Source organism: Triticum dicoccoides, chromosome 7A, assembly GCF_002162155.2.
Source record: "Triticum dicoccoides isolate Atlit2015 ecotype Zavitan chromosome 7A, WEW_v2.0, whole genome shotgun sequence".
Classification (NCBI taxonomy): domain Eukaryota; kingdom Viridiplantae; phylum Streptophyta; class Magnoliopsida; order Poales; family Poaceae; genus Triticum; species Triticum dicoccoides.
The window spans coordinates 142,548,790-142,570,356 of NC_041392.1; the positions used below are offsets into that span (position 1 = coordinate 142,548,790).

Below are 21,567 nucleotides of genomic sequence, written 5' to 3' on the forward strand. Positions count from 1 at the left end.
CCCCCCCCAATCCTATTCCAACTAGGATTCCCAAGGGGGAAAGAGGGAGAGGGGTGGCCGGCCACCTCTCCTAGTCCTAATAGGACTAGGGGAAGGGGGGAGGCGCGCAGCCCCCTTGGGCTGCCCCTTTCTCCTTTCCACTAAGGCCCATGATGGCCCATATGGCTTCCGGGGGGTTCCGGTAACCTCCCAGTAACCCGGTAAAATCCCGATTTCACCCGGAACACTTCCGATGTCCAAACATAGGCTTCCAATATATCAATCTTTATGTCTCGACCATTTCGAGACTCCTCGTCATGTCCGTGATCACATCCGGGACTCCGAACAACCTTCGGTACATCAAAATGCATAAACTCATAATATAACTGTCATCGTAACCTTAAGCGTGCGGGCCCTACGGGTTCGAGAACAATGTAGACATGACCGAGACACATCTCCGGTCAATAACCAATAGCGGTACCTGGATGCCCATATTGGCTCCTACATATTCTACGAAGATCTTTATCGGTCAGACCGCATAACAACATACGTTGTTCCCTTTGTCATCGGTATGTTACTTGCCCGAGATTCGATCGTCGGTATCCAATACCTAGTTCAATCTCGTTACCGGCAAGTCTCTTTACTCGTTCCGTAATACATCATCTCACAACTAACATATTAGTTGTAATGCTTGCAAGGCTTATGTGATGTGTATTACCGAGAGGGCCCAGAGATACCTCTCCGACAATCGGAGTGACAAATCCTAATCTCGAAATATGCCAACCCAACATTGACCATTGGAGACACCTGTAGTACTCCTTTATAATCACCCAGTTACGTTGTGACGTTTGGTAGTACCCAAAGTGTTCCTCCGGTAAACGGGTGTTGCATAATCTCATAGTCATAGGAACATGTATAAGTCATGAAGAAAGCAATAGCAACATACTAAACGATCGGGTGCTAAGCTAATGGAATGGGTCATGTCAATCAGATCATTCTACTAATGATGTGACCTCGTTAATCAAATAACAACTCATTGTTCATGGTTAGGAAACATAACCATCTTTGATTAACGAGCTAGTCAAGTAGAGGCATACTAGTGACACTCTGTTTGTCTATGTATTCACACATGTATTATGTTTCCTGTAAATACAATTCTAGCATGAATAATAAACATTTATCATGATTATGAGGAAATAAATAATAACTTTATTATTGCCTCTAGGGCATATTTCCTTCAGTAGTGTCTATAAAAGAGCTCTTTTTCCCTACATCGGCGAGTTAATACTTTGATCTCTACCAACTGGAAGCACAGATAACTATATTTAAAAACAGGAACATCTGCTATCTTCATGAGTAAATAAACAGTAAAAAAGTAGACGACCAAACCCAAATATTTTCATGAATGTTACAGGTCATTTTTGTTAATGTGTAAGTACATCAAACATGTTCTAGCAAGCAGGAAAATTGTAGAAACATTCAAATGATGAGCAGTTCCTAATTCCTATCATGGAATCACTGCATGATGCATTGCACTGAGCACCTTCTGTGTGATATGGAGATGGGCAGAGGCAAAGATCAAGGAATTAAAATTCGAAAAGAATAAATAACCTATCAGTAAGCCAATAGAAATCGACACAGAAAAAATAAATAAGTTTACTTCAGTAGCCGATAGGGATCGACGCATTTGGAGACATAACTACCACAACAAAGATTCCATCGTTGTAATAATAGCCTTAGTGCTGAATTATACTCCTTAAAATATGTCTCGGGCATTTTCTTCAAGTACCTTGTAGGCAACAAGAATGACAATGATTCTAGGGAATGAAATTCTCTCGCAAATAATCTGACTTGTATTGTAAATTCACCTAGCTGTATGAAAATCAAAACCAATCATTAAATAGGTTATCCAAAGAATTAATAAACAGACTTTAAGAGCGAAAGTGTTTTAACCTGAACTTCCAAGAAATCATCAAAGCATAAGTGGCTTCCCTCCCATCAATAAACTTCCAGGTGAACAGGAGAAGCATGATCATGGAGAATCATACCTGAATACCTTAATAGAGAGTCATAACTGTCCTGGCAATAGCACATCTCTTTGTCCCTCCTATATTCTTCAATCACATCAGAATACTAAAATTGACCATATATCGTTTTCAAGAGAACAAAATGATCGATCAAACAATTGGTCTAATTCAAAAGTTTGTGTCCTTCATTCTCATAATCGTCAGTCTTCTTAACCAACTTCTTCTTGCAATACAACATCTTTCTCCCAGCCCTCAACCCCATCCATCTTCATTCATAACACCATTTTTAACCCTCTTTTCAAAATCAATCAGGTGAATATTTGAGAGCAGTAATTTGATCTCCCTCCTTATTGATTAGTAGACATAATATAACATTAAATCTTTCCATGTGCAGTTGCTGGCAACCTCTGTCATTTAGTGAAGAGGTGGTAGCTGTGGTGTCAGCAAAAAAATTAAAAATAATAATGCATTGATTTATTGCAAGTTTCTTGAGACCAATATAATAGCTTTGAAGATTTCCTACACCAATCCCGGCCTCATGGCATTCCAGACAGCCTATGTAGATGAAGCAAGTGCAACCATATCTTGTAAAAGAAAGATATATCAGCGTCACAAAGGTACTCCTGAAAATATCTCAATTAAAAATACACATCTCTCTATGGTTCCACCTTCATCATAATGTTACCGTCATATGGAAGAAAGATATATATTACAAATATCATCCATATGTCAGTCAAAGGCTGAACAATTACTATTTGAAATACAAAAATATCAGACGTGATGGAAGATGGTTTCAAAAACACCAACGACACACACTCATATTTTAAAGTCTTCATACTATAGAGTTATCTCCCTGCAAGTTATGTGTGCTAAATAATCACAACACTTGGATAGCACCTACACATGGAATTATATATTCAATTCACATAATCAATTCTTCTGCTTCTATAAATTATAAGAATTGCATAAAAAAAGTACGTGTCTATCTAGTAGTACTCCCTCCGTCCGAAAAAGCTTGTCCCTCAAATGGATGTATCTAGCACCAAGTTAGTGCTAGATACATCCATTTAAGGGACAAGCTTGGGACAAGCTTTTTCAGACAAAGGAAGTATAAGATAAGGATTTGAATTGTTGACGCAAGGCCGGTGGAGCCGTGCATGGTCCACTTGCAAAGTGCTTTCGAGCATGGACATCGTGCACATAGTGCAAAGCTGGCTGAAGGAGTCAATAGATTGGATCCCGGCAAGACTGCACATACTTAACATTGGCTGCCCCTACCTTGATTGATTCCCATGCTGGCAAGGTTGCACACATAGAGGAAGACTCGATGGATTCTTGCCGGCTAGAAACGAACAAAAGCAAGCACGCAGGTGATGCCTATTTCTTTGCAACAGATGCGTGTCGCCTGACGCAATGGGGGAAAACAATATGTATATAGTGATTTTACCTCAATAGATATTTTGGTAGCTCCACTCCATTAGTATGAAATTTGTGATGTTGAAAACCTGAAAAAAAGGAAAATAATGATCTCAGTGGCAATTGAGTCAGCTGTTGAATAGGTACGACATTTATTTCAGGATTACAACTGTTCTCTCTCATTAAACAATGGATTGAATTCTTTCAAGAGAGAACCATACAGTAAAAAGCTTCAGAACACAATGTACTCTGAATCAGGTCATATTCAGGCCATATACATTGAGCTTATACTACCAAAAAATATCAGCTAGAAATCTAGCAAGTATATTCAAGGATCAAGAACATGAAAGAGGAATAATGACGAAAGAATATTGAATCAAGATTTTTTTTCCAATGTCATGAACCTGATGCCAACGGCGTACTCGTAGCGGCCGATGAGCCTTTGGCCACTGCCTACACTGCGCTCGCACACGCCGCTTCGCTGCTGCCGCAAGCACCGGCCACACTCCCCGCCGCAAGCAGCCGAAATGATGGAACTCCATGCCATCATAAGCCATTCCAGATGTTGAATTAAGGCTAGTACGACATCCCATATTTGAGGATTGCACCCGGAAGATTGCACTCAACACGCCAGTTGAAACCAAGATTAATAATACAGATACAAAGAAAACAAAGATAAGGAGGAATAGGATGTTGATGGCCTGCTCATCTTGGTCCCTCTAGACCCAAAAAGTTCGTTACCTTTGTAGAAAAAAGATTTTGTGGTTCCCCTGGTATCTAGCACCAGCGACAATTTCCTATTGTGGCGACACCCCGACATGGCCCTACTTAAGCTCCTTCTCGTTCTTGCTTTGGTTCCGGTCCGGCAAACCATACCATATTCCAAATATTTTTATACTGTAGCATCCTAAAAGTTCTCATGTCTTCCAGTACATTATCTTTTGTAGAATCATCATATATAGCTCTTAGTCTATGTCCTCCCAACCTAATGCAAAATGAACAAAATCAGATATCTATACATCAGTACACAACTTAGCATATACTCCCGCCGTCCCATAATATAAGAATATTTTTTAAGCTATATCATGGGAGGGAGTAGTAGACAGAGTACTGTTTCAAATAATGGTCCCTAAAAGTAAGGTTAATGTTCCCAACCAGACTTGTGAGCATCTTCGAGCAACATACAAGCCACATGAGTGTAATTGGATATCACAAGTGTCAAATCAGTAGCTGAGCATAGCATCTCTACATGGACTAATAAAACCAAAATAAATTTTAACATACCGCCGGTCCTACAATAGTGGTTGATAGTGAATTTGGTAGACACCCATAAATGACAGTGTAGCAGTGTCTCCGACTCTCTATACATTTTGAGTCCCATGTTTTCAGCATTTGATATCTCCTTGGATACAATGAAATTTATGCTTCACAGGAGGATCTGCACAAAATAAATGAAAAACTCTTAAGTTTCTCATCCTTGTAAGAAGAGGTAATTCTATCGAGAACTTACTAAGGGCATTCAATCAATTCAATTCATGAAAAGTTGTGTCCGTTGGAGCTTGTTATGCCAACTGAACCATGTTGACCGACCCCAATAAGCATATGCACTCACGTTCTCTACTCACATAACAGAGTTATGTCTGATTCTCCCGTTTGTTGTACTCCCTCCGTTTCTAAATATAAGCTATTTTAGATAATTCAATAGGGACTATATATGGATGTATATAGACATTTTTATTGTGTAGATTCACTCATTTTGCTTCGTATGTGGTCCATATTAAAATATTTAAAAGGTCTTATATTTAGGAACGGAGGGAGTAATTCTTATCCCCGTTAGAAATTGATGGCCAGGGATCAAATGAGAAATGAATAGAACCTTGAAGAACAACATCAAATAGACCTTACTCATTCTCAGGTAATTAAAACCAAGGGAGGGTTCCTGTAGGATAACTATATTCACCTTCCAGTCTTTGCATCCATCACAGCCCCAAAATTGATTGACATAACCAGCCAGAGAACGCACCTGCCCTGCTGCCCAAAAAGGAGGAATGCCAGACAGCAGAATGTAGAGTATAACTCCAGCACTCCATATGCAATTATCGGCTCCATATATCCGCTTCAGCACCTCCGGAGCCACATAATAGGCACTCCCAGGAATATCCCTGAACTTCTCATCTGCATTTCCATTATATCCCATTTAATCTTAAGCACTGCATGAGCTTAGTTGCCAGAATTTAATTCAGGTAGCACTACATATACAATTGTAAATTGTAGAGACAACATGAACTAAGGGGAATAGTTGAGGTTTCTTCCCTTGTCCCTTCTCAAATAGTATGTTCAGTTAACCAATTAATTACTCACCAGCTTGAAGGAGACGGAGAGGCTGAAATCAGTGGGCTTGAAAAAACACATATGTGTACAGTTGTCCAACAAGTTGACTGAAACATGCATCACAATACATCGTCAATGGTTTTCTCCTTGCTTCATCGTAACCAAAACGCAGCGCAATACATCATCAATGAAATGAGATTTCAACTCTCCAAGAACGCTACTTAATGAGTTTAAGAGGTTTCGGCCCAGCATTGACTGAAACTGTTTCCGAGAAATTAGACCTACACCGAGATTGAACAATATCAAGAGTATCCCTGGAGTAAATATTGACTCTAAAAATTGTCTAAACGAAATCGGCGCGTCAGAGCCCTGAGATAAACAGACCCAATAAAAAACTCCATACATTAACAATTGTATGATCTAGCTGGGTGCACAAATAGGTTTTAAAGAAACTCACAGGAACAATCTTGGAGAGCGTAAGTAGATATTCAGTCAAATTAAAAGGCGAAGTCAGAGCAGGGAACAGTTGATCCTAAAGACATGTCGTTCCAATGCACAAACATCCATATGCGTGTTCAGGAAGAAGAAAAGCACAAAGATGTCATCTCCTATAGCTAGCTAATGTACTATGGTAAAGATCATACATACTTTGGGCGAGCGAGCATTGCATAAAAGAACAAACACCTTAAACTACAGAGGGCATAGACAACAAAGAACACCTAGTCACAGAGGCGACACTCACCAGCAAGCAAGCAGCGCACGCACAACGCAACCGTCTTAACCCCTTTACTCACTTCATCATGTAGTTGAACTGCTTACACCCCAGGCACTGCACATCGTCGTCCCTAAGGTGCTCAACGGCCAGCTAGACGAAGGTATTCTTTGAGGTCGCACCGGATGCAGCAGAACACTGGTATACTAAGCATCGGCTAGCTCGGAGGTGTGCCCTGCATGCACCACCCAATCATGAGGTTACCAGGGTGTCAGATCACAAACTATTAGTTAGTTTTGCAATGCACTGGAAAAGACCATATATTACAAAATAAGCTCATCTCACTGCGGCAATATCGCTAACAGTTTAGAAATATTACAAAATAACACAATAGCACATGCAGTCGCAGTAGCAAGCAACATTCCCTGCACTCTTCCATCTAGTGACCATCCTCTCCCTGCTACCTCAACCACCACCACTACCCCCACACCAAAAGCTCATATGTACACTGGATCCATGTGATCTCTCAGTTCTCTCTGCTCTCTCACGCAGAAAACACAACAACAAGCAAGCCTCTCTAGCCTCCCCCAATTCAACTAAATCAGAGGGGAAATCTCTATTACCTGGTGGCTAGTGGCTTGTACCTGATGGATCCATAACTGGGTGGATGGATCTCCGGCTCGCGGTAGTATGTGTGTTTTCAAACTCGCGTGAAGAAGAAATGTGTACATGTAGGTCGAGAGCTTTACAGTAGGAACACGCCATGGAGCCTGTCTCCTCTGCATCCTTCATGCATCTCGTTCTTTGAAGAAGACAGGCATCCCTCGCACATGTCGGCGGCGGCGGCAACGAAGAGGCGGTGATGGTGGAGGCAGTGGCCCATCCCGGCCGGAGATCTCGCCCGCCGCCTGATGGACGTCCTCCGCGCCGAAGAGCCGGTCGATGTGGGAGCATGAGGCCGAAGTAGGCCGTGAAGCGGGCGACGGCGTGGGAGAAGAGATTGTTGAGCGCAAGGGAGACGACGAGCTCGCCCCCGCCCTCCTCCGCCAGAGACAGCTCGCCGGCGGCGGGGCTCCGCCGCTGCTGCTATGCTCGGGAGCGGGAGCGGCGCCCCGGCGCGCACATCGTGGAGAGCCTGGCCAGCGGCGGCGGCGGCTCGTATTGGGGGCTGGGCCGGCGTCTTTGAGAGATCGTAGGATAGAATACATAGATCGAGGGGAGCCTCGCTGGCTGTTTTTTTGCTACGTGCGGGGAAGGGACGAGAAAACCGTCGAAAAAAAAACAGCGAAAAAAACCCGGACGAAAATGGTGGGACGAAAATAAAACCCGAAACGCGACCTACCAACTGAGACATTAGGAGTAGAAATTTAAGTCGCACATGCAGTCGTGTTGACAAGCGAGACCCACACGTGTTATTGAGGAGCTTCTACTCAAAAGACATGACAAAAAAGGTAAGAAAAAATAATCTCACGACAAGTGTTATCAGCAATCTACAAATCTTGGTACATATGATTTCAGGAAGTAAGGAAAAATACTTCAACAATGGCACAAAAATTAGTATGGAGCGCGGGAGACCATGTTTGGTTAGGTCAGTCCAATGGTCTTCTGTTCATATAAACATTGTGACAGTTAACAAAAAAGCTTCAGAGTTTCCCTAGAAAAATGAAGTGAACCATTTCTCCCTAAAAAAGCGAAAGGAATTGTTTAATTATGTCCTAGATAAACGAGAGTCGTGTTGACAAGCAAGACCCACACGTGTTATTGAGGAGCTTCTACTCAAAAGACATGACAAAAAAGGTAAGAAAAAATAATCTCACGACAAGTGTTATCAGCAATCTACAAATCTTGGTACATATGATTTCAGGAAGTAAGGAAAAATACTTCAACAATGGCACAAAAATTAGTATGGAGCGCGGGAGACCATGTTTGGTTAGGTCAGTCCAATGGTCTTCTGTTCATATAAACATTGTGACAGTTAACAAAAAAGCTTCAGAGTTTCCCTAGAAAAATGAAGTGAATCATTTCTCCCTAAAAAAAGCGAAAGGAATTGTTTAATTATGTCCCAGATAAACGAGACGAAACAAAAAAGAACTGGAGATGCGGGGGATCGAACCCCGTGCCTCCCGCATGCAAAGCGGGCGCTCTACCATTTGAGCTACATCCCCTTGGTTAAATTTTTCGATCTCAAGCTTTAAAGCCTTTTACACTTCTGCAACGCTGAGACTAACGAGCATGGGCCAATGTTTTACCTATGATGACCGGCCCACCTGTGTACGCCTGATGGCCCGTGGCAGGTTTAAGAACTGGCCTCCTCAAAAGTTGTCCAGCAGGGAGAGGGTTCAACGAGGCTGGAGACATATTTAGTCCCACCTCGGCTGGAGGGAGTGAGCGCGTTGAGGGGAGGTCTTTAAGAAGGGACGGGGCGCGGCTGGGAAGAGCATGATCCTTCAGGCAGCAAAGGGAAATGAGGAGTGGTACAGGCTCGCTAATTATGCGAGATGGATGCCCGCTTCAATAAGCCTGTTACGACACTGGGGCATCTCCGTGATTTACCATCTGATCCTGAATATAAATTTAAAGTATTTCTTTTTTTGATTTTTTTTCTTTGTTTTCTTGCTTATTTTTTATTTGGACTTTGTTTAGATTTTTGTTTTGGTTCTCCAAAGTTTTATTTGATTCTCATTGTTTTCTGATCATTTCTTTTTTGGTTGAGATCCCGCGCGTGGCCTTTGCAGCCGGCGTGCTGTACCGCCGCTCACGGCATAGAAGCCACCGGCTGGCCCAGGCAGTCCACGAGAGTTTAGAAACAAGTTTGGCCGCCCTAGGGCAAGTAGCAGGTAATACAAAAGCCTACTCTCCAGGCATAAGATTTTGCAAATGAGTTGCGCCCGCAAGCCCCCAATTTCTCGCCTTCGGTGTTGATGTGGAAAATTTGATAAATGACTTGCTGCATTCATTAATTAACAGAGAGAGTTTAAACAAGTTTGGCCGCCCTAGGGCAAGTAGCCGGTAATACAAAAGCCTACTCTCCAGGCATAAGATTTTGCAAATGAGTTGCGCCAGCAAGCCCCCAATTTCTCGCCTCGCACCGGATTTTGGCCATGATAACTATTGACGTAGAAAATTTGTTGTTGAAGATCCTTGTGTTGCCCTCGTTCCATAGCTCCCAAGACACAAGCATTGTAATACCCGTACCTTACGACGTTTGAAGCCGTCATGAATCATGGCGTACCATCAAGATTGAACATCTTCAAAACCATGCCAATTATCTGGGTATAACTCTTCAAGTTGAAGCCAATCGCGCACCATGGACCACACTCTTATGAAGGATCTACATTGGAAGAGTAGGTGTGTTGCTGATTCTGGAGCTTGGTTGCACATCGGACAGTTGCCACAATTTGGCCAGCCACGTTTAGCAAGGTGGTCGGCTGTCCAAACTCTGTTCTAGGTGATCAAACGGGCAAAGAACTTGCTAGTAGCCACGATGCCGTAAAATTGCGCCTTGTTCTGTGGCCGCCGAATAATGCCCTGAGGTGGTGAGCTTCCAAGTGATGGTATCAGGGTGGTTGTCTTCGCCGCACCAGTTGTGCTGGTCGCATTATCCTGTGGGCCACCAAAGTCCAAAGCGAGATGAATTCGTGGATCCACGGGAAGCTAAGTGTTGAGTGGGATTACGTAATGATTTGGCTGTGTTTAATTGGGCCTTAGTGGGGGCATGGGGCCCACCCTGAAATTCAGAGGATTGTTTAGTTAGGCTGGGTGGGAACTACGTAGGGTACAACTTTCGTCGATACCGCCATAGCTCGCCTTCGCCGCACCAGTTGCGCTCGTCGCATTACCCTGTGGCTGTCCTGCAGCTCATCGTCCCAGCGCCAGCTAGTGGCAACAACAGTAGAACTATGCTTGCTGCATCGCTGAGATGGGCTCGTAGCAGCATCCAAGTTCCACACAACAGTCTGTTCTTGAGGATTCCAACAAAATCACTTGCACAGTTGTATCAACTAGTATAGCAGAGCACGCGTCACTCACCAACCACACACCTGCGTGCCAATTTACTAACCCGTCACGCTTACAGCATCTATAATCTGGTAGAGCTACATGACGTACTGTGCAGAGGAGGAAGAAGAAAGGAGAAATCATGAATTCGGTAGGTCGAGGGGATTGATTTGATACAATTTTGATGGGGTGGCGCGCCTGGGCATTCCGCACTACATTTAAGCTGGATACGAGGGGTGATGGTCAACCTAGGCGTTTGAGGTGCCCGTATGGATTGATTTTTTTTACCGATCAATGACTGGGGTGATAGGGTAGGGGTTGAGGCGTCCGACTTACCGATCAATGACTGGGGTGATGCGGTAGGGGTTGAGGCGCCCGGCTGTAGATGCTCTTTGGAGCCAATTCTAAATCCAAGCCTAAACGAGCTAGCTTCGTATCAACTGCGGAAGTGGAACGCATTTTGAAGCTCTCCCATTTTGTATTTTTGCCACGATTTTTCTAGTTGTGATATCATGATAAAACTTTCCAAGCACTCTGAACATTCATCAAGTTTGCAACAAAAAATTCAAAAAAAAGTTGAAATTGTTTTCTATTCTTGTTGTTCTACTGTTCACACCAAGAGCATTTGAGTTCAGCTGAGAAAGGTACTTTGGCTATAGAACCACTTTTATACAACGACATAAGACAGAAACGGCGTGGCAAGACGCACCCCTCCTCTCTTGATTTCTGACTGATTCAGTGTACACCGTTACACAACAACCCAAAGCAAGAGACATGGTACGATCACGTAACAGGCAACGGCGGCGACCGGAGTCGGTGGCACGAGCACCGAAGAAGCGGACTCGTTGTAGTAGGGAAGGTAGCTGATCGGAGGTGCTTGGTAGTTGCTGAGGCGTGTTTTGGCCGCCGCAGCAAACGGGCGTCACCGGCGGGCACGGCGCCTGCATGCCCGGGAAGGGCGGCGTCATCGACGGCGGCAATGGCGGAGGGCCGCCGTAGATCGGTAGCGGCTGCGGCGGTGGCTGGCATTCGGCGCCGTTGCATAGGCCTTGAGCCGTGGTGGCGTTGCTGCCAGCAGTGTTGCCGGCCTCAGATGCTTCTGCCGCCGCAGCTGCAGTTGCCAGAGCGGGAGAGAAAGGAGGTGGATGGGCTCAGACTGACGGCGTGAAAAGGAGGAAGCGGGTTGGGTTAGGGTTGTGGGACGCCGGTCGGCTTAAATTGTCGGATTTCATCTCGGGCGGTGAGCCGAAGTGACGCCACACGGGCGTTCACACCGCGGCGAGGGATGCGGCGTTTGTCGGACCAATGGGTTTCCGGGCGTTTCTGTATGGGGCCACGCCGTCAAGCCGACATGGCGGGCGTGTCCGGACGCCCCCATATTTGGGCAGGATATGGGGGTGCCGGTCAGCCCGAGCTTTTGAGAGGTCTGTCTAGATCAAAAAATCGTGACCTAATAATGACCCGTCGATCTGTCTGGGTATATGAGACGGGGTTGAGAAGTCCAGTTGTAAATGCTCTTGCTATATCCAGGTTCCACACAAAAGACTGTTCTCATGGATCCCAACAAATATCTTTTTTTTTTGTGAGAACTTGCACAGTGTATCACTCGGCCAAACTGCGTGCCAATTTACTTCCCTCATCAAGCTTAGAGCATCTCTAACTGATCTTTAAAAATAGTGAAATGAACTGCTGAGTAAAACTTAGTACAAATTTTACTTCATTGAATTTTGGCCAGACCTAGCCGATCTTCTAAATTTAGGGAGTAAAAAGCAAATTCGGATATGATGAACACGAACTTGATTGAAACAAACTTAACCAAAATTCGACACATAGCCATAATACTTAATCGAAACTAACACTTACCCTTGCCTCCCACGTGGAGACCACTCGCGGGCCGACAACATTTAGCTGCGACATCTCACCCAACTCAAAGTTCTGATGGCCGTCAGTGTTGTGCAGCCGCGGACCGACCAAATGCTATATTTTTTGTCCGCCTGCTCGGCGGAGTATAAGGATCCGGGCCAAAGCTTCGTGTGTGTGTGTGTGTGCCGGTTCATGATATCGGCCACTCACATCCCCATGCCTGCCGCCGCACGTTGATATACGACCTTGGTGGTGCGGGGAGCTCGGGGAAGTTGACGAGTCTGCCGTAGGTGGCAGATGGGGCCGCGCTCGAGAAAGCACCGCGGCGGCAGCAGGAGGCATAAGGTCACGGGATCCGGCCATGGCGGTACGGGTGGGGGTACACGAGCGTGGGGGGGAGGGCGGTGTGCTTTACTCCGCGACCTAAAGGTCAATTAAGTTTAGTGGGTCAACTCAGCGAAGAGTAAAATATACTAGCTTAACCCGCGCGGCGGCACGCCGCGCCAGTCTATACGTCATGATAGAATCATGAACAATTATTATAACCTAAGAAAATATACGCGGTGGCTTCACGTGTGTTATATGCTGTTACATGATCAAAAGCACATTGATACATACATAGAGACGGTGATATAAGACCTCAAGATAAAAAAGAAGTACATTTATTACAACCAATGCATGATGCATATTGACAAACAAAATGACACACGCCTTGATACACTTCTAATAAAAGCTACAGATTAAAACCGTGTACAGTCCGCTCTACATAGCCATGCACTGAGACGTTATGTAAAAAATTCTATATATGGTGGTATTAAACTTTATCTGATAATTATCTAATTAACTACTCAGTTGTTGCCTGTTCACTTTTTTTATGTTGTGGTCTATGTACAACCATCGTATTGGTATGGAAGCTGAATTCTTTCATAAAGAAACACACATTACCTAGATGCTACATAGAAGTTCTGTATGTGTGGATAGAAAGAGCCTTGTGTTCATTATTTGGCTAATTGGTTGGTTGTTTATGTTAGCTGTTGTGTACTCCATCAGTTTTTCAGGTTTGTGTAAGTTTAACTGTATGTTTTTTCTCACAATGTTCTTGTTTTTCATCTTCATATGTAGTTTCAGGTGCTTGATTTTAACTTTTTTTTTATTTTGTTTGGTTTGATATTCCGGTTTTGTTAATTTCATTTGAGATAGATGATGTGCGTGTCTTTATAATGATGATACAACAATCGGTTATGCATCAAATTTTATGCACCAAAGTACCTAGCAAAAACTTCTACTTTCCATCCAAAATGGAGAGTAGCATTCTCTTTGTTTTCCAAAGAAAGCACATCCTAAGCTCTTCTCTTCTTCCACTGATTTTGAAGAGAACAAATAAAAAAAGATAGGCCTTAATTTGAGAGCCAAGAGGTGCATGTTGAATCAAATTTTAGGTGGATTGTACATAAATATATGCATATAGACCCTTGTTGAAATGTTGACCTAAAACAAAAAGAAACTTGAGACTATCTTCTCTGATGGCAAATTCTGCTTGCACCGAGTTTTCATATGTATGTACCGGGAACAGTTCTGCAAAAAAACCATACACCATTAGCAAAGACAGATATATATAGTGATGAACCATCTATTTTGCGAAACAAATATGTGTGGCTTTGAGAACTAACTAACCTCCTTCAGAGTACCCGGATGTACTACATACATCATACTTCCAAGTCACAAATCACAGGCAAAGAGTGTTCCTACTAAGATCAAGAAGCGTTGTCAAGTGCCCTACTATTCCAACATGCATGCACGCTACTTGACCGAACAAATGATAAGACATATGCATGTACACCTGCTAGTACCAACCTTCTTCCAGTTGTATAGTACTGTAGTACATTATAATGGACGTCTCGGCTCAATTCGATACCTCTACAGATACGACAATTCAAATTACTATTACATCTCTCAAATTGTAGCAAATAAATTATATGTACAATCAATTAGCAAGTACTATCATTAGCAAAAACAGAAACATGTATGCTAGCAACCCGTGTGTCCGGTACATGTGCATCTCGTCCATCATGTGGGTGGCCTATCGTAGGATTCTGAGTTCCTCCGGCAGCAGGACACGGTTGAAAACCATGGGCGCATGATCTTTCTCGTTACTGGCAATAAAATCTGCCAGACTGCCGTTGTCCACTTCAGTTAGAACCCAATTTCTGAAAATAAGAAACTTTGCTAGGTGCATATATTTTAAAGCATGACCATTAATAATAATACCTCTCTGTATTATCCTCCAAGTGGGCTGTTGCACCAGTACTTGTTCATTCACAATATTCGGGTAGAAACTTAGACAATAAAACATTGCAAATCAGAAGGAATATTTCAAGGCAAACTCCGTATCAATAAAACAAACAGAATATAAAAAGATCATGAGATCTGGAATCATAAAAGTAGCAAAGGAAAAAAGAAGAAATATGAACAACACAGGAAATTTCGCTGGATGGTACTCGTTCATCCCTGCTGAAAATGAAGACATGGGAACTTAGAGCTTCATGGAGAAATTGCTGATCATGAGGTTGTAGATCAGTGAGCACAACCATCAGTTCATCTACAAAAAGGACACTGTCCTGCAACAAAAACTACTGGGAAAAAAATCACATCAAAAGGAGAGGAGGACAACGTCTGAACTTTAATTAAAGATGCAGCAAAGAGAGAGGAGCGTATCTTCTGTACCTACTGAGGAGGTGCTCATGCAAATATATAGAAGCAGTTCATATGTAAAAAAATGCAAACTGTTAGGGAATTATGCAACTTGATATTATTAGGAGGCCAAAGCCATCGTATATACATGTACAAAGAATGCCAAGAGACTAGAATACAAAAGGCCAAAGGCCATCCTCAATATAACTCTAACACCCCCCCTCAAACTCATGGTGGATCCACAACACTAAGTTTGGAGAGGTGAAATCCATGCCACGCTCTAGTCTGGGCCTTCGTGAAGAAGTCTGCTAGTTGTAACTCGGAAGGCACATGCTGAAGGCCAATAACATGATCCTGCACAGCAGCGCGCACAAAGAAAGCATCAACACCAATATGCTTGGTAAGCTCATGCTTCACCGGGTCCCGCGCAATACTGATAGCACCTGTACTGTCTGACAAGAGGGTGGTAGGTGTAGTAACAGAAATGCCAAAATCCTTCAGTAACCACCGTAACCAAGTCACCTCTGTCGTCAGAAGAGCCATAGCTCGCAACTCGGCCTCTGCACTCGAACGAGAAACTGCAGTGTGTTTCTTCGTCTTCCAGGCAATGAGAGAACCATCAAGAAAAACACAGTAAGCAGAAAGTGAACGGCGGTCTAAAGGATCACTGGCCCATGTAGCATCTGAATAGGCCCGAAGCTGTAACGAGCTGGAACGGGGGAAAAAGAGACGACGAGAGATTGTGCCACGAAGATATCGTAGAACACGAAGAAGGTGACTATAGTGAACTGAAGTGGGAGCAGAAACAAACTGACTCAGAATATGGACAGGATAGGAGATATCCGGGCGTGTGACAGCAAGATAGACAAGACTCCCAACAAGATGACGATAACGCGTCGGATCAGACAAGGGCTCACCATCAGAAGCACGAAGGTTAAGATTGAGCGTCATAGGAGTCTCAACAGTGCGCTCATCACTAAGAGCCGCACGAGTAAGAAGATCCTGGATATACTTTTCTTGTGAAATAAAAAAGCCATCGGAGGTGGATGAAACCTCAATCCCAAGAAAATAACGAAGAGGACCAAGATCAGACATAAGAAACTGCTCACTGAGGCGGGCCTTGACAAAGGCAATGTACTCAGAATCATCGCCAGTGATGATCATGTCATCAACATATAGAAGAAGAAGAGTCCTACCACGAGCAGAAAGGTGGACAAACAATGTGTTGGGTTTCGTAGTAATTTCAAAAAATTTCCTACGCACACGCAAGATCATGGTGATGCATAGCAACGAGAGGGGGAGAGTGTGATCTACGTACCCTTGTAGATCGACAACGGAAGCGTTAACTTAGTTGATGTAGTCGTACGTCTCCACGGCCCGATCGATCAAGCACCGAAACTACGGCACCTCCGAGTTCTAGCACACGTTCAGCTCGATGACGATCCCCGGACTCCGATCCAGCAAAGTGTCGGGGAATAGTTCCATCAGCACGACGGCATGGTGACGATCTTGATGTTCTACTGTCGCAGGGCTTCACCTAAGCACCGCTACAATATTATCGAGGACTATGGTGGAAGGGGGCACCGCACACGGCTAAGAATATGATCACGTGGATCAACTTGTGTGTCAAGGGGTGCCCCCTGCCCCCGTATATAAAGGATCAAGGGGAGGAGGCCGGTCGGCCTCTATGGCGCGCCAAGGAGGAGGACTCCTACTAGGAGGGGGAAAGAAGTGGGGAGGGAGAAGGAAAGGGGGGCGCCGCCCCCCCTCTCCTAGTCCAATTCGGACCAGGGGGGAGGAGGCGCGCGGCCCACCTTTGGCTGCCCCTCTCTCTCTCCACTAAGGCCCATATGGCCCATTACTTCTCCCGGGGGGGTTCCGGTAACCCTCCGGCTCTCCGGTTTTCTCCGAAATCACCCAGAACACTTCCGGTGTCCGAATATAGCCGTCCAATATATCAATCTTTATGTCTCGACCATTTCGAGACACCTCGTCGTGTCCGTGATCACATCCGGGACTCCGAACTAGCTTCGGTACATCAAAACTCATAAACTCATAATATAACTGTCATCGAAACCTTAAGCGTGCGGACCCTACGGGTTCGAGAACAATGTAGACATGACCGAGACACGTCTCCGGTCAATAACCAATAGCGGAACCTGGATGCTCATATTGGCTCCTACATATTCTACGAAGATCTTTATCGGTCAGACCGCATAACAACATACGTTGTTCCCTTTGTCATCGGTATGTTACTTGCCCGAGATTCGATCGTCGGTATCTCAATACCTAGTTCAATCTCGTTACCAACAAGTCTCTTTACTCGTTTCGTAATACATCATCTCACAACTAACTCATTAGTTGCAATGCTTGCAAGGCTTATGTGATGTGCATTACCGAGAGGGCCCAGAGATACCTCTCCGACAATCGGAGTGACAAATCCTAATCTCGAAATACGCCAACCCAACATGTACCTTTGGAGACACCTGTAGAGCTCCTTTATAATCACCCAGTTACGTTGTGACGTTTGGTAGCACACAAAGTGTTCCTCCGGTAAACGGGAGTTGCATAATCTCATAGTCATAGGAACATGTATAAGTCATGAAGAAAGCAATAGCAACATACTAAACGATCGAGTGCTAAGCTAACGGAATGGGTCAAGTCAATCACATCATTCTCCTAATGATGTGATCCCGTTAATCAAATAACAACTCTTTGTCTATGGTGAGGAAACATAACCATCTTTGATTAACGAGCTAGTCAAGTAGAGGCATACTAGTGACACTCTGTTTGTCTATGTATTCACACATGTATTATGTTTCCGGTTAATACAATTCTAGCATGAATAATAAACATTTATCATGAAATAAGGAAATAAATAATAACTTTATTATTGCCTCTAGGGCATATTTCCTTCAGTCTCCCACTTGCACTAGAGTCAATAATCTAGTTCACATCGCCATGTGATCTAACATCAATAGTTCACATCTTTATGTGGTTAACACCCATAGTTCACATCGATATGTGACCAACACCCAAAGGGTTTACTAGAGTCAGTAATCTAGTTCACATTGCTATGTGATTAACACCCAAAGAGTACTAAGGTGTGATCATGTTTTGCCTGTGAGAGAAGTTTAGTCAACGGGTCTGCCATATTTAGATCCGTAAGTATTTTGCAATTTTCTATGTCTACAATGCTCTGCACGGAGCTACTTTAGCTAATTGCTCCCACTTTCAATATGTATCCAGATGAAGACTAAGAGTCATCCGGATTAGTGCCAAAACTTGTATCGACATAACCCTTTTACGACGAACCTTTTGTCACCTCCATAATCGAGAAACATATCCTTATTCCACTAAGGATAATTTTGACCGCTGTCCAGTGATCTACTTCTAGATCACTATTGTACTCCCTTGACAAAATTAGTGTAGGGTATACAATAGGTCTGGTACACAACATGGCATACTTTATAGAACCTATGGCCAAGGCATAGGGAATGACTTTCATTCTCATTCTATTTTCTGCCGTGGTCGGGCTTTGAGTCTTACTAAATTTCACACCTTGTAACACAGGCAAGAATTCTTTCTTTGACTGTTCCATTTTGAACTACTTCAAAATCTTGTCAAGGTATGTACTCATTGAAAAAAAACTTATCAAGCGTCTTGATCTATCTCTATAGATCTTGATGCTCAATATTTAAGTAGCTTCACCGAGGTTTTCTTTGAAAAAATCCTTTCAAACACTCCTTTATGCCTTGCAGAATAATTCTACATTATTCCGATCAACAATATGTCATACACATACACTTATCAGAAATGTTGTAGTGCTCCCACTCACTTTCTTGTAAATACATGCTTCACCGCAAGTCTGTATAAAACTATATGCTTTGATCAACTTATCAAAGCGTATATTCCAACTCTGAGATGCTTGCACCAGTCCATAGATGGATCGCTGGAGCTTGCATATTTTGTTAGCACCTTTAGGATTGACAAAACCTTATGGTTGCATCATATACAACTCTTCTTTAAATCCATTAAGGAATGTAGTTTTGTTTATCCATTTGCCAGATTTCATAAAATGTGGCAATTGCTAACATGATTCAGACAGACTTAAGCATAGATACGAGTGAGAAATTCTCATCGTGGTCAACACCTTGAACTTGTCAAAAACCTTTTGCGACAATTCTAGCTTTGCAGATAGTAACACTACTATCGACGTCCGTCTTCCTCTTGAAGATCCATTTAATCTCAATGTAGTTTTGTTTATCCATTTGCCAGATTTCTTAAAATCGGCAATTGCTAACATGATTTGGACAGACTTAAGCATCGCTACGAGTGAGAAAATTTCATCGTAGTCAACACCTTGAACTTTGTCAAAAACCTTTTTCGACAAGTCTAGCTTTGTAGATAGTAACACTACTATTAGCGTCCGTCTTCCTCTTGAAGATCCATTTATTTTCTATGGCTTGCCGACCATCGGGCAAATCCATTAAAGTCCATACTTTGTTCTCATACATGGATCATATCAAAGATTTCATGGCCTCAAACCATTTCGCGGAATCTGGGCTCATCATCGCTTCCTCATAGTTCGCAAGTTCATCATGGTCTAGTAACATGACTTCCAGAATAGGATTACCGTACCACTCTGGTGTGGATCTCACTCTGGTTTACCTACGAGATTCGATAGTGACTTGATCTGAAGTTACATGATCATCATCATTAGCTTCCTCACTAATTGGCGTAGTAGTCACAAGAACAGATTTCTGTGATGAACTACTTTCCAATAAGGGAGAAGGTACAATTACCTTATCAAGTTTTCTACTTTCCTCCCACTCACTTCTTTCGAGAGAAACTCCTTCTCTAGAAAGGATCCATTCTTAGCAACAAATGTCTTGCCTTCGGATCTGTGATAGAAGGTGTACCAACAGTCTCCTTTGGGTATCCTATGAAGACATATTTCTCCGATTTGGGTTTGAGCTTATCAGGATGAAACTTTTTCACATAAGCATCACAACCCAAAACTTTAAGAAACGACAACTTTGGTTTCTTGCCAAACCATAATTTAGATTGTGTCGTCTCAACGGATTTAGATGGTGCCCTTTTAACGTGAATGCAACTGTCTCTAATGCATAACCCCAAAACGATAGTGGTAGATCGGTAAGGGACATCATAGATTGCACTATATCCAATAAAGTATGGTTATGACGATCGGACACACCATTATGATGTGGTGTTCCAGGTGGCATGAGTTTGTGAAACTATTCCACAATGTTTTAATTGAAGACCAAACTCGTAACTCAAATATTTGTCTCCGCGATCAGATCGTACAAACCTTTTCTTTTCTTGTCACGATGATTTTCCACTTCACCCTGAAATTATTTGAACTTTTCAAATGTTTCAGACTTATGTTTCATCAAGTAGATATACTCATATTTTTTCAAATCATCTGTGGAGATCAGAAAATAATGATACCTGTCGTGAGCCTCAATATTCATCGGACCACACACATCAGTATGTATGATTTCCAACAAATCTGTTGCTCGCTCCATTGTTCCGAAGAACGGAGTCTTGGTCATCTTGCCCATGAGGCATGGTTCGCAAGCATCAACTGATTCATAATCAAGTGATTCCAAAAGCCCATTAGTATGGAGTTTCTTCATGCGCTTTACACCAATATGACCTAAATGGCAGTGCCACAAATAAGTTGCACTATCATTATTAACTTTGCATCTTTTGGTTTCAATATTATGATTATGTGTATCACTACGATCGAGATCCAATGAACTATTTTCATTGGGTGTGTAACCATATGAGGTTTTATTCATGTAAATAGAACAACAATTTATTCTCTTATTTAAATGAATAACCGTATTACAATAAACATGATCAAATCATATTTATGCTCAATGCAAACACCAAATAACACTTATTTAGGTTCAACATTAATCCCGAAATTATAGGGAGTGTGCGATGATGATCATATCAATCTTGGAACCACTTCCAATACACATCGTCACTTCACCCTTAACTAGTCTCTGTTTATTCTGCAACTCCCGTTTCGAGTTACTAATCTTAGCAACTGAACTAGTATCAAATACTGAGGGGTTGCTATAAACACTAGTAAAGTACACATCAATAATATGTATATCAAATATACTTATGTTCACTTTGCCATCCTTCTTATCCGCCAATCACTTGGGGTAGTTCCACTTCCAGTGACTAGTCCCTTTGCAGTAGAAGCACTTAGTCTCAGGCTTAGGACCAGACTTGGGCTTCTTCACTTGAGCAGCAACTTGCTTGTTGTTCTTCTTGAAGTTCCCCTTTTTTTCTTTTGCCCTTTTCTTGAAACTAGTGATCTTGTCAACCATCAACACTTGATGCTCTTTCTTGATTTCTACCTTCATCGATTTCATCATGAAGAGCTTGGGAATCATTTTCGTCATCCCTTGCATACTATAGTTCATCACGAAGTTCTACTAACTTGGTGATGGTGACTAGAGAATTCTGTCAATCACTATCTTATCTGGAAGATTAACTCCCACTTGATTCAAG

General features: G+C 43.0%; 2 non-coding genes across 2 annotated transcripts; one reads left to right on the forward strand and one right to left on the reverse strand.

Annotated features, from left to right (window-relative positions):
* Positions 1-8,557: 8,557 nt before the first annotated feature.
* TRNAA-UGC lies at positions 8,558-8,630 on the reverse strand. The gene has a single exon. It is a non-coding gene; the product is annotated as a tRNA-Ala (tRNA).
* A 294-nt stretch (positions 8,631-8,924) lies between these two features.
* On the forward strand, positions 8,925-9,029 carry LOC119334860. Its single transcript, XR_005161614.1, has one exon. It is a non-coding gene; the product is annotated as a small nucleolar RNA Z279/snoR105/snoR108 (small nucleolar RNA).
* The last annotated feature ends 12,538 nt before the right edge of the window (positions 9,030-21,567 follow it).